A 12,003-nucleotide genomic window follows, 5' to 3' on the forward strand; every position below is an offset into this window, starting at 1 on the left:
TCCCATTTACAACTGCACCAAAAATAATAAAATGCTTAGGAATAATTTAACCAAGGGAGTGAAAGATCTGTATGCTGAAAACTGTAAGACATTGAGAAAAGAAATTGAAGAAGACGTAAACCAGTGGAAAGATGCCCTATGTTCTTGGATTGGAAGAATTAATATTGTTAAAATGTCCATACCACCCAAAGTGAGATATTATTGACAGTGTAATCCCTGTCAATATTCCAATAGCATTTTTCACAGAAATAAAATTCAATCTTAAAATTACCATATGGAATCACCAGAGACCTTGAATATCCAAAGTCATCTTGAGAACGACAAAGAAAGCTGGAGGCATCCCACTTCCTTATTTCAAACAAAATTTCAAAACTACAGTAATCAAAATAGTATGGTATTGACCCAAAACTAGGCGACAGAGCCCAGAAACAAACCCTCACATATGTGGCCAAAAGATGTTTGACAGGGGTGCCAACACCCATCAATGGGGAAAAGATAGTCTCTTCAATAAATGGTGTTGGAAAATCTGGATATCCACATACAAAATAATGAAACTGGTCCCCTGTCTTACATCACTGAAAAAATTTTATTTGAAATGAAAGACTTAAATGTAGAACCTGACACCATAAAACTCCTAGGAGAGAACAGGAAAATGCTTCAGGATATTGGTCTCAGCAATGATTCCATGTATATGACACCAAAAATCACAGACAAAAGAACCCCCAAAATAAACAAGGAAAACAAGATCAAACTAAAAAGCGTCTGCATAGCAAAGAAAACAATCAGTAAAATAAACAAGGCAATCTATGGAATGGGAGAAAAATATTTGCAAACAGTGTATCTGTTAAGAAGTTAATATTCACAATAGATAAGGAACTCTTACAACTCAGTAGCAAAAAACCCAAATAACCCAATTTTAAAATGGGCTAAGGACTGAGTGAACATTTTTCAAAGAAGACATACAACTGGCCAGAAGTACGTGAAAAGGTGCTCAACATCACTCATCATCAGGGAACTGGCAAATCAAGATCACAAGATATCACCTCACACGTGTTAGGATGTCTATTATCAAAAAGACAAGAGATAACAAGTGTTGGCAAAGATGTGGAAAAAGGTAACCCAGGTATATTGTTGATAGAAATGTAAATTGATACAACTATTATGGAAAACAGTATGAAGTTCCTCAAAAAATTAAATGTAGTACTACCATACGACCAAGCATATACTGCGTATATCTATACTCCTGCGTATAGATTCGAAAGAAATGAAATCAATTACTCGAATTGATATATGCACCGTCATGTTCAGTGCAGTATTACAATAACCAAAACGTGGGAACAACCTAAATGTCTATCAGCAGTGAATGGATAAAGATAATGTTATTTGTCAACTTGAAGGGCACTGTGCTGAGTGAAATAAGCCGGGCAGAGAAAGACAAATTTTGTATGGTATTATTTATGTGTGGTGCGTTAAAAAGTTAGAGCTGAACTCATAGAAGGAGAGTAGAAATGGTAGCTGTCAGGGCCTGGGGTGGGTGGGGGGTGGGCAAATGGAGAGATGTAGTCCACAGGGTACAAGCCTTCAGTTATAAGGTGAATAAGTCCTGAGGATCTACTGTACAGTGAGGTCACTATAGTTAATAATATGGGATTGTACACTTGAAATTCGTTTAGAATAGATTTTAATAGTGCTTACCAAAAAATAATTTTAAAAAAAGAGTTAACTGTGTGAGGTGATGGATGTGTGAACTAAATTGCTCTTGACAATCACTTCATAGTGCTAATGTTATATCTAATCATCACATTGTACATTTTAAATATATAAAGTTTTATTTGTCAATTATTCTTCAATAAAGCTAGAAAAAAATCATGAGGAAGTCAAGTACCTTGACAAAACCCCATCACATTTCTAGGATTTTCAAACCATAAGAGCTGTCAACTCTTTGGTACGCTATACCCTTATTATGTCAACCAAGTACTCCTAAACAGGCAAAATGATGCCACATGGTCTAGGTATAATACATTTGAAATCTATTTTTTCTTTGTTCACAGTATTTTCTAATCCTTTTCTCATGTGTAATAACTTGTTAACACTTTCTTCCTTTAGATGTTTCATTTTATCTACAGAAGTAATTCTGCTTATGAATACTGAGTTATTTCTCTTCTTATGGAAGGGAAAGTAACTATTTGTGTTGAAGAATTATTATTTGTGATTAGACTTTCATTTGTAACTCAAAACTGAGCCAACAAACACCATCATAGAGTATGATGGATAACAGAATGATTGGGACATTAGCTCATGCCTTTGCAGAGTAATCTCAATATTATGATGATCAGGATCATTTTTTATTATCATTCAGCTTCCAAATAGAGTGCCCCTAGATGCTGAACCAATATATGATAAAAGCTTCCAAAAAGACACTTATGTTCAATAAACCAAATCTGTAAAGAGATTACTTTCTGTGGTATGTAGAGATAAGTCAGATGGTTTTCGCAAAGGATAGAAAAGTCTTTATGTATTTAAACCAAAGTTTTTAGAACATTTGCATTTTGTTCTTATGGCTGTATCAAAGCAGTTTCCTTCCTTCCAATATGGAAGTGTATGGAAAAAATTTCAGGGTCTTTATTCAGGGCTAGTTCAATTGACTTAATTTTTCTTCTCTTTTGTTTCCCACTGCAAACCTCTTAAAAAAATAAGTCTAGAGATAAAGGGAAAAACATCTAGATCCATCAGATGTAGCCTAGAATTTGTTGCAGAAAATTATAAAGTTTTAAAACAAATCATTCAAGGGCTCCAATAAAAGCAATACTTCAAAAAAAAAACAGAATGGAAAGTGATAGATTAAAAGACCTTTAAAGGTCTTTCACACGCAATTGAACATATCAGATGGGCAGATGTGCAGTCTGTTTGCTCTTTTTGTCCTTGAACATAGACTCTGGGGGAAAAAAAAGTGTGGGTAAGAGCCACTCACATAATTTGTTTTTAGGTAGAAATGGGTGTCTTGAAAGGGTTTAGGTACAAAGAGCACCATTTACACTAGAATAAAAGGTAAAATATGTATTATTTCCCTATAATAGCAAATCTGCAAAATCCAACTGATATTTTGGGAAACTTTTCAAGATCTTATTTGTTATAAAATGATTATATGTGCATCAATTCAATGAATGGACATTTTGGAAACACTTCTTTGAAGCTCAGTTTCCTCACCTGTAAAATGAAAGGAATATCTACTGTTTTAGTCTGATGTATTAAATGAGAAATTGTATATAATATACTAATCATTATTTCTGCCTAAACGCATATTTCTTCATGTTCTCAATAAAGATGTGTTTCTTATTCTTAGTACTGAGGTCTGTCAGCCTAATACTCTCCTAAAATCGAACTCAAGGAAGAAAGAAAATCACAGAGCATTGGAACTGGAGCAGAAAGTAACATTCAACTCTAATTTGAACTCTTGCCAGGGTCAGTCTGTGTGTGCTTAGCTGTAAAAGTCAGTTGACAGAAAACCTCTCTGTCTTGAGTTTAGTACTTCTAATTCAGTTCTAGGTCATAGGATCTGTAGGAATGCCTCTATCAGAAACGTCAGCCTTAGCTTTGTATACTATCTTCCATGTGCTATAGGGCCGCAAGTAAAGATTAAGTAAATTCTGTAGCTTACAATGAAAGCGCATATCAGTCAATCCAACATATGTTTATTAAGTGCATAGGACTCTTTTAGGTACTTTGAAACGTTACCCATGTTTAAGTAGGAGTCTAGTTGTGAGTGCAAAGGAGAACTATGTGATACATTAATAAAAATAGAGGAAAATATTGTAACAGTGTGCATAATGAAGTATGGGTGGTAGATTGTTTGACTTCAAAGGAGGAAAATGATGCCTGTTCTGGAATGGTTGAGAAAGCTTTGTGGAAAAGGAAGGGCTTGATATATAGATGATGATTTGTAAGGAGGAGAAAAGAGAGAGGAGTATTCCAAGAAGAAAAGTAGTAACAGAGACACAGAGGAATGAAAGAGACTGTGTGGTGGTACTAAATAGATTAGTTGATTAGTGAGGCTGGAGAGGGAGATTTGTGGGATATGAGGGGAAAATAGGTTTGATAGGTAGAAAGAGACTAATATCAGAAAAACACATTTCCTGTCAAGGCTTTCCTAATAGGTTTGATATATCGATACCAGCACTGACTATGTAGGAGATCACCTTCTTTTTTTTTTTTTTTTTTTTTTACGGTACGTGGTCCTCTCACTGTTGTGGCCTCTCCCGTTGTGGAGCAGAGGCTCCGGACGCACAAGCTCAGCGGCCATGGCTCACGGGCCCAGCCGCTCCGCGGCATATGGGATCTTCCCGGACCGGGGCACGAACCCGCGTTCCCTGCATCGGCAGGCGGACTCTCAACCACTGCACCACCAGGGAAGCCCAGAAGATCACTTTCTATGCAAGACCTTTATATGTTTCCATGGGGAAATTCTAGGAACTATCATTCCTTAAACTGATAGTAATACAGAATTAATTAAGTTTTAGGTTACATTAATTTTGTGGTCTGCTTCACTCCTACTAGCCCCGAGCTGTGTAGTTTAAATGAAACTGAATTCAACACTTGTAGTCCACTTGCACATAGGTCTGCCAATCTTTGAATCTTTTCAGATTTGTGTAAACCTACATCTGTCAATCCTCACTCCAGGCTACTATTGTCATGTGTTGAAATCACTGATTTTGAATTACAACCTACTTCCTGCTTACTATTTTTATATCACTGGGGATGGAAATAACAGAACTATCCCTTGATTTAACTGTCAGTCCAGTGACACCTCAAGCATACTATAACATTTTACAAAGCCCTTCAATCTGCCAGAAATGGATGGTTTTAGTAATATTGCTGGCTTTGTAGAAGATGAAAGTTTATCTACGAAATGTTTTCCTTTACCAAAATGAGTATTAATACATTTTAAAAAATTAGAATAGAAACTTACATCCAGCAAAACGCTCCTCCAATGAGAATAAACTTAAAATTTTTTCATTTGAGAAGGAAAGGCATTATTTGGTATGAAGCATTTTCTGCTTTATAGTCTAAAGATACCAAATTAAAGAAGAAATTGGTATACATTTTTTGTTGTTAGAAAAAAACAAAGGGAAGAAAAATTAAAAGGACTAATATCTATACAGAAATTTTTCTGAGTAAAAGAAAATATTTTGTGTAAATACAGTTTCCTGTTATAGAGGTTTAATTTTAGAGGTACTATATGGAAACATTTTCAGTGTGCAGGCTTAGAGGCGTCGCTACATAAGAGTCCATCTTCCCAGGTCCTGGGTTGAAACTTACTGAAAAAGCAAACAAAAGTGTAAGGAAGATACACATCAAAACGATTACCTGTATTTAAAAGCGAATAATGTTAAGAGACTAGTTTTTTTTTTTTTTTTTTTTTGCAGTACGCGGGCCTCTCACCGCTGCGGCCTCTCCCCTCGCGGAGCACAGGCTCCAGACGCGCAGGCCCAGCGGCCATGGCTCACGGGCCCAGCCGCTCCGCGGCACAAACCCGCATCCCCTGCATCAGCAGGCGGGCTCACAACCACTGCGCCACCAGGGAAGCCCTAAGAGACTAGTTTTTATCAGTGGGCGCGCGGCATTCTTAATAGTGAACCTAAGAATTAGATCGACATTGACATTCAAGAGCCTGAACTGGAGCAGGGCTCCCCTGGACGGGGCAGAGCCTCTCTAGAAGAAAAAAGCAGAATACCTTTATCAACCGACAAGAGAAAGAGAAGGAGCCGGGCTACATGTGTGCAATATTTCCTTACAAACTCATCAAAAAGACTTTACCCACTTCCTCTAGTGAGTGAAGTGGCAGAGAGATGCTAGAGTGTTTGGATGTAGCTATTCCTCAAAATAGAAAAAGAAGATGAATAGAGAAAAATAATCTCCTTCATACTTTTTGGTGTTTTGAAAGGACAATAAGTATGTTGTGTTAAAGTCAAGAGTTTTAAAGAAGAAAAAGAATATGAAAAAATAAAGAACCTCAATTATAGTTTATTTCTATATATTTTCACTGTTCCTTGCTAGTGACACAGTAATAAATATTCAGAGCTCTCTCGATAACAGTTCATTTGCTCTGGAATTCCTATCCATGCCCTATGATTGTCCTTGATTTTTATCCCTCTTTTGGAGCCTTCCTACCCTTATGCAACATTTGGTCATGGAAAACTCACAAGAATAGCATCCCACAATTTTACAATTTTACTCTCACAAGTTCTTCCATTAAAACTTTTTTTCTTTTTGTTAACTCATCTCAACCAGTAACATGTTTGTCTCTCGAAGGACATACTAACTTCATTACAGTAAACATAAAAGAGGGTTTACTGGGGAATGTTACAAACACAACACATATAATGCTTCACAGTTTCATTAATCCACAAAGTGATGCTTTGGCTGGCACATCTGGACTGGGTGACCACAAAGTGCTCAGCAGACATAGACCCCCACTTCTCCAATGCAATATAAATATGGGAGGGAGCAGCCAATAAGTGGCTTTGTTAGAAAATATGGCTTCTGAGTCCAGCCTCTGGTATTCCCCGTTCTTCCATTGAGCTCACTCAGACCTGTGGAGTCAAACTTCTTAGTAAGCTATCAAAAGAAAAGAGGAAATGAGTCCTCAAAGAAAATAAAATTTGTCCCTTCTTACTGCCTCAAAAACTTAGTAGGGAGGGCTTCCCTGGTGGCGCAGTGGTTGAGAGTCCGCCTGCCGATGCAGGGGATACGGGTTTGTGCCCCAGTACGGGAGGATCCCGCATGCCGTGGAGCGGCTAGGCCCGTGAGCCATGGCCGCTGAAGCTGCGCGTCCGGAGCCTGTGCTCCGCAACGGGAGAGGCCACAACAGTGAGAGGCCCACGTACAGCAAAAAAAAATGAAAAAAAAAAACAACTTAGTAGGTGTCAATGGCTTAATATATTGATAGCTTATAATAACTGAATTAAATTTTAATGATTATTTTAAAAAACCTCCTGGAGATAGTGTCTTAACTCAGAGGTGTGATTGCAGTGGTAGGAATATCTGACAGGGAGGATATGTAGGTAGATTCTGAGCAATCTTCCAACCGCCAAATGTCAGTCGCTGACTACCACGTCACTTTCCACTAGTGGGTAAAGAATGCTCTGAGTGTCAGAATCTTCCATAATCTACTTACACACCAGCTGAAAAGCTGCGTGGAAGTATGTTTGTTTTCTATTTAGCAGTAACATATATATTCCACAGATGTACTCTTATGAGTGCAAATGAGAGAATGTTTCATTTCCTCTCTCAAGGGTACACTTAACAAGGAGCTAAGATCTTTTCAATTGGCGACGTTTAACATGGGACATATTCTGGTAAAGGCATGGCTAAAGGAGTGATAAGAACACTTACTTTTTATAATGTGATTATTTAGGTTGTGGAGGAAAGGGATATTTCCTCTATGATGCATCATTTAGCATAATTATTGATTACTTTTTAGCTATTTATATGTGGATGTAATTTGGGTATACAGAAACAAATTACTTTTAAGAGTATGGAGAAAATTTGTAATTTTCTAGGTAGGATGACTGTGTAATCACATAGGTTACAAACGTGTTTTTTAACTTATCAGGACAATCCCCTCCCCCTGCCCCTTTTAAAATCAAAACCTCCTGTGGAAAATCAATGTATAAAACTCTAATAATGAGGCTCCTCTCTTTGGAATTGCAGTGGGATGTTTGGGGGCTGGATTCCCCACCCTCACCTCCTCCCTCCTTGTCCAGGACCACTTGAAAGCATCTATAGGGGCATGATATATTGCTTTTAAACTTAAGTACAGGAAGAAATTTTGTAAATGCTATATTTTGATTTTTAAATTCAGTACCTTCTGTGGAAAATGTTTTTGAGACCTTTAAAAGTTACAGTGTTCGAAAGAATATTATGAAATCTGTTATATGTCAAAATGTTCTTACTATTTTTAACAGCTGCATTTTTATACAATATATTATGTTGAAAATAAGTGGAATGTAACTCACAGGGAGTGTGAAAAGCTGAATAGTTTTCAGCTGCAGTAATGCTACATAATCAAGAAACTCAAAATCTTGGGAGCTTAAAACAACAAATGCTGGATTTTCCTGCTCCGAGGTCTGCAGGTTGTTGGAGACAGCTTGGCTTCATGATGTTGTTTACCTGGGTTTGACTTCAGGCTGTGAGTTAAAGTCATGTCCGATCCATTTTCTTCAGTCAGTGGCCGCTCAAGGTATGTTCTTTTCATGACGCAAAGCAGAAATACAGGGACCAAGTCTTGTCATGAAAGAACATTTAAAGCCTTTGCTTGCCCCAGTGTGAAAGTATTCCATTGATTAAAGCAAGACACATGGACAAGCCTAAGAGCTCTATTAGTGGCTTTGAGTAAGAAGTAATGCCATTTGAGTAAGCAGATATACTCTGTATACTTTAATAGGAAGAATTGCAAAGCCATATGGCAAAAGACATGCATGTATATTTCTTTAGCATTGACAAACTACAGAATTTAGAATAATAATCCAGACCAAAATTATCAAAGGCAAGTACAGACAAAAGCCAAATTCAACATTTATCATGGACACTTCAAGACAAATAGGGTATACTAAATCCACAATGTACTTATTAGGCAACATACTTACAAGTACATGCACACTTTCCGCTACCATAATTCTAAGATTATGTCATTTCTTTTTATAATTAATTATTATAGTTAGCAATAACTTTTAGTGATAATTCCTTCCAGGATATTATCCACATGAGCCAGAAGATTCCAACATGTGCGTGTGATGAGTATTTATTGCTCATCTCTGTCAAGCATCCCCTCCTCCTTTAGAGGTAACAGTACATAAGTTTCCTGGTAAGAAACCACACAGAGACCATGTTTCACCCATTGTGTTAAGGCACAGTTAGCCTTATTTCTCACCTGCAGGGGTAGGCATGTGATCTATGCTGGAACAATCAGGACATTCCATTCCCTTGTCGCAATGTTTGGTTCAGGGGTGGGTTTATATGCCGAGCCAGACCAATTAAGAGTCAGTCTTGAGTCTTTGGCTTACACTGTTGGGAACGAGGTGCTTACTTTTTCTCTGAGTTTGCCAGTCTGCTGGGAAGTAAGCTTGACACTGCATTTGACCAGTTTTGCCACTGTGTGGGAAAAGCCTGCCTGAGAATGAAGCCAAGACACTGGAAAGCAGAGCCAAGAGATGGAGACAGAAAATGTCTTGAGGTTTCTTTGAGCTTTTAATTCCAGTCCAAAGCCATCTATATCCCTTAACTTCCCAGTGACAAAGCTAACAAATTGTTCTTGATTGTTTTTGTCACTTGAAATCCAAAGCATTCATACTAAAACCTATGCTTCTTTTTGCTCTGCAGTCTCTCTCCAAAATTCTCTTTTTCTGGACTCACTTGTCATATCACTTTGCTAGCACACACATGACCCCTCATTTCAAGGGTCATGTACTCCATGTCATCTTAATGTTTCACTATATCCTGGACTCATACTTAATTCATTTGTTATTTCTCCTGAAAGTGCAGATTTGCTGAATAAAAGGGGTTCTTTAGCCAATAACTTTGTTTCCTCAGTTAGGTTTCATATCAACGCTCTGGTCTCAGTGAAGATGCGTCTGAAGATTCACATGTTTCATTGTATGTCTCAAACTCTGACTCCACCCATTTCCTGTGGCATTGAAAGCTTGCCCTCAAAGTCTTATAGATTCTCTGTCTGGAAGATGTGATGCCATATCTCAGACATGATTGTATTCTCCTGAACCGTGTGGCACCAGCCATCTTCCTCCTTTATATTGTGGCTTCCTTGATGCCTGCTAAGCTACTATGTGAAACTGTCTTTTGACTAATATAGACCACCAGCCCCTTCCCTGCAGATGCAGATTCTCCTTGTGCAGAGACCATGCTGTTGAGGCCACACTTCCACGCCAAAGCTGCTGTTAGAGCTCTTTAGTGACAAAGTCTTTTCCTGTTTGGGAAGAATCTCTTTCCTGCAACACTATGTTGCATAAGTCTCAGATCAGTATTGCCTTTTAATTCAAATGTATCACAAAGAATTTCAGAGTATATGCATTTGTTCCTTCTCCAGACTTTAGCAATCAGTCTGTGGGAATTTGACCACAATCCATCTGAGAGACAGAGGCATTAGAGGACTCAGACTCCTCCCTCCTTTCCCTTAACCATTTGATCAGGTTTTGCCTTTATTTCTTTATGAGTTCTTTCTTCAAGGTTTCCTGATTTCTTGAGAAAGAGAGAGGTCTTGTCTCTCTCAGTCCTTTTTTATTGGTTGAATTGTATCATCATTACAACTTCTGATCATGTTGAGAATCCCTCCACAAAACATTTCTGACTGGATACACTGTGCTCATGGATTTTTATGGACATTAAATTTACCGTCTGAATTCTATGATACCACTCCATTATCTCCTCTTATTCTTAGAAAAACAACAGACAAATATATCACTTTAAATTAAGATCACAGAACCTCAACACTTAAATAGAATGGAGCATACCCTGTAGCCAGGCAGAAAAGCAGAAACACTTTAGAGTTCTCAATGGTTCCATCATTCACTGTTAGAAATTAGAGTGCTATTAGAATTATTTCAATCATTGGATGTATTCTTTGTTTCCTTTTTTGATTATCTGGAATTATCACTCCGGACTCACTTTGGCACCTAACCCTGCTGCAAACCTCCTGCCCAACCTACCTATAAATCATTCTACTGAGAATAGACTTGTTGCTTCGCTTAGTTACCCTAATGTATTTACAAGATTAGCAATACAACTTAAATGCATCAGTGCTTATATTTTGAAATATGCCTTATCTCAGTACTGTGATCATTAGCACTTAAGACCTTACCGTATCATATCTGAACTCAAAGTCTTTCACAGCGACACTGCTTTTAATGGTAAAACCCACAATTTCCAAAACATCCAGGACATCAGGAAAGATGTTCTGGTACAACACCATCACCGAGGGGTTTGCTCAGATGTTCTGTGGTGCAGTGGTGGACTGAATAAGTCTAAAGATCTTATGTCTGGTCAGATTTGGGTCCTGTGATTATGTCCTAATGGAATAGAAGCCACAGAATTACCTTCTCTAAACTTAATGTCTTGATGTAGCTAATTTTCTATGGTTGTACATTTTATTAATATCTACCCACCTCAGAATAAAATGTCATACTGAAATTTCTTTTTTTTATTTTTTCATTTTAAAATTTTATTTATTTGTTTGTTTGTTTACTTATTTATTTATTCATTTTTGGCTGCATTGAGTCTTCGTTGCTTCACCTGGGCTTTCTCTAGTTACGGCGAATGGGAGCTACTCTTTATTTATCTATCTATCTATTTATTTATTTATTTATTTATTCATGTTTGGCTGCATTGGGTCTTTGTTGCTGTGCGTGAGCTTTCTCTAGTTGTTGAGAGCGGGGGCTACTCTTCCTTGATGTGCACGGACTTCTCATTGCACTGGCTTCTCTGGTTGTAGAGCACGGGGTCTAGGCACATGGGCTTCAGCAGTTGTGGCATGTGGACTCAGTAGTTGTAGCTCACGGGCTCTAGAGTACAGACACAGTAGTTGTGGCTCACAGGCTTAGTTGCTCCGCGGCATGTGGGATCTGCCCAGACCAGGGCTCAAACCCGTGTCCTCTACATTGGCAGGTGGATTCTTAACCACTGTGCCAGCAGGGAAGTCCTCATATTGAAATTTCTTAATTTCTTAAGGCAGAAACTTAAGTAACTAAAAACTTTGGTTGGGACTGAAACCAGAACTGAATTGAATATTCCGTTTCTGTTTGAAATAGAAACATTACAAATGCTTGCACTAGATAGTTAAGACAATATTTTGACTGTGAAATCAGTTGGCCCTAATTGTTATTTTCCTTCTATTAGTGAAGGACTTTAAAAAAAGATCTAATCCTAGTTAAACAACACATGATTACAGACTTTGTAGATATATATAATGCCAGATGTTTAAAAAGGTTAATATTC

At 37.7% G+C, this 12,003-nt stretch overlaps 1 protein-coding gene across 2 annotated transcripts in view; it reads left to right on the plus strand.

Moving 5' to 3' along the window:
• The window catches only part of LOC131750702 (pancreatic alpha-amylase), a 34,395-nt gene that overhangs the window by 12,096 nt on the left and 10,296 nt on the right, over nucleotides 1–12,003 (plus strand). The window contains exon 1 of one of the 2 annotated variants that reach the window (XM_059053562.2): nucleotides 7,965–8,239. The exons of the other annotated variant lie outside the window; for it this stretch is intronic. The gene's annotated coding sequence lies outside the window, so the exon portion shown is untranslated. Of the gene's footprint in view, nucleotides 1–7,964; nucleotides 8,240–12,003 lie in introns of those variants that run through there. 2 annotated transcript variants of the gene reach the window in all.

Source organism: Kogia breviceps, chromosome 1 (assembly GCF_026419965.1).
Source record: "Kogia breviceps isolate mKogBre1 chromosome 1, mKogBre1 haplotype 1, whole genome shotgun sequence".
In the NCBI taxonomy this organism is placed as follows: domain Eukaryota; kingdom Metazoa; phylum Chordata; class Mammalia; order Artiodactyla; family Physeteridae; genus Kogia; species Kogia breviceps.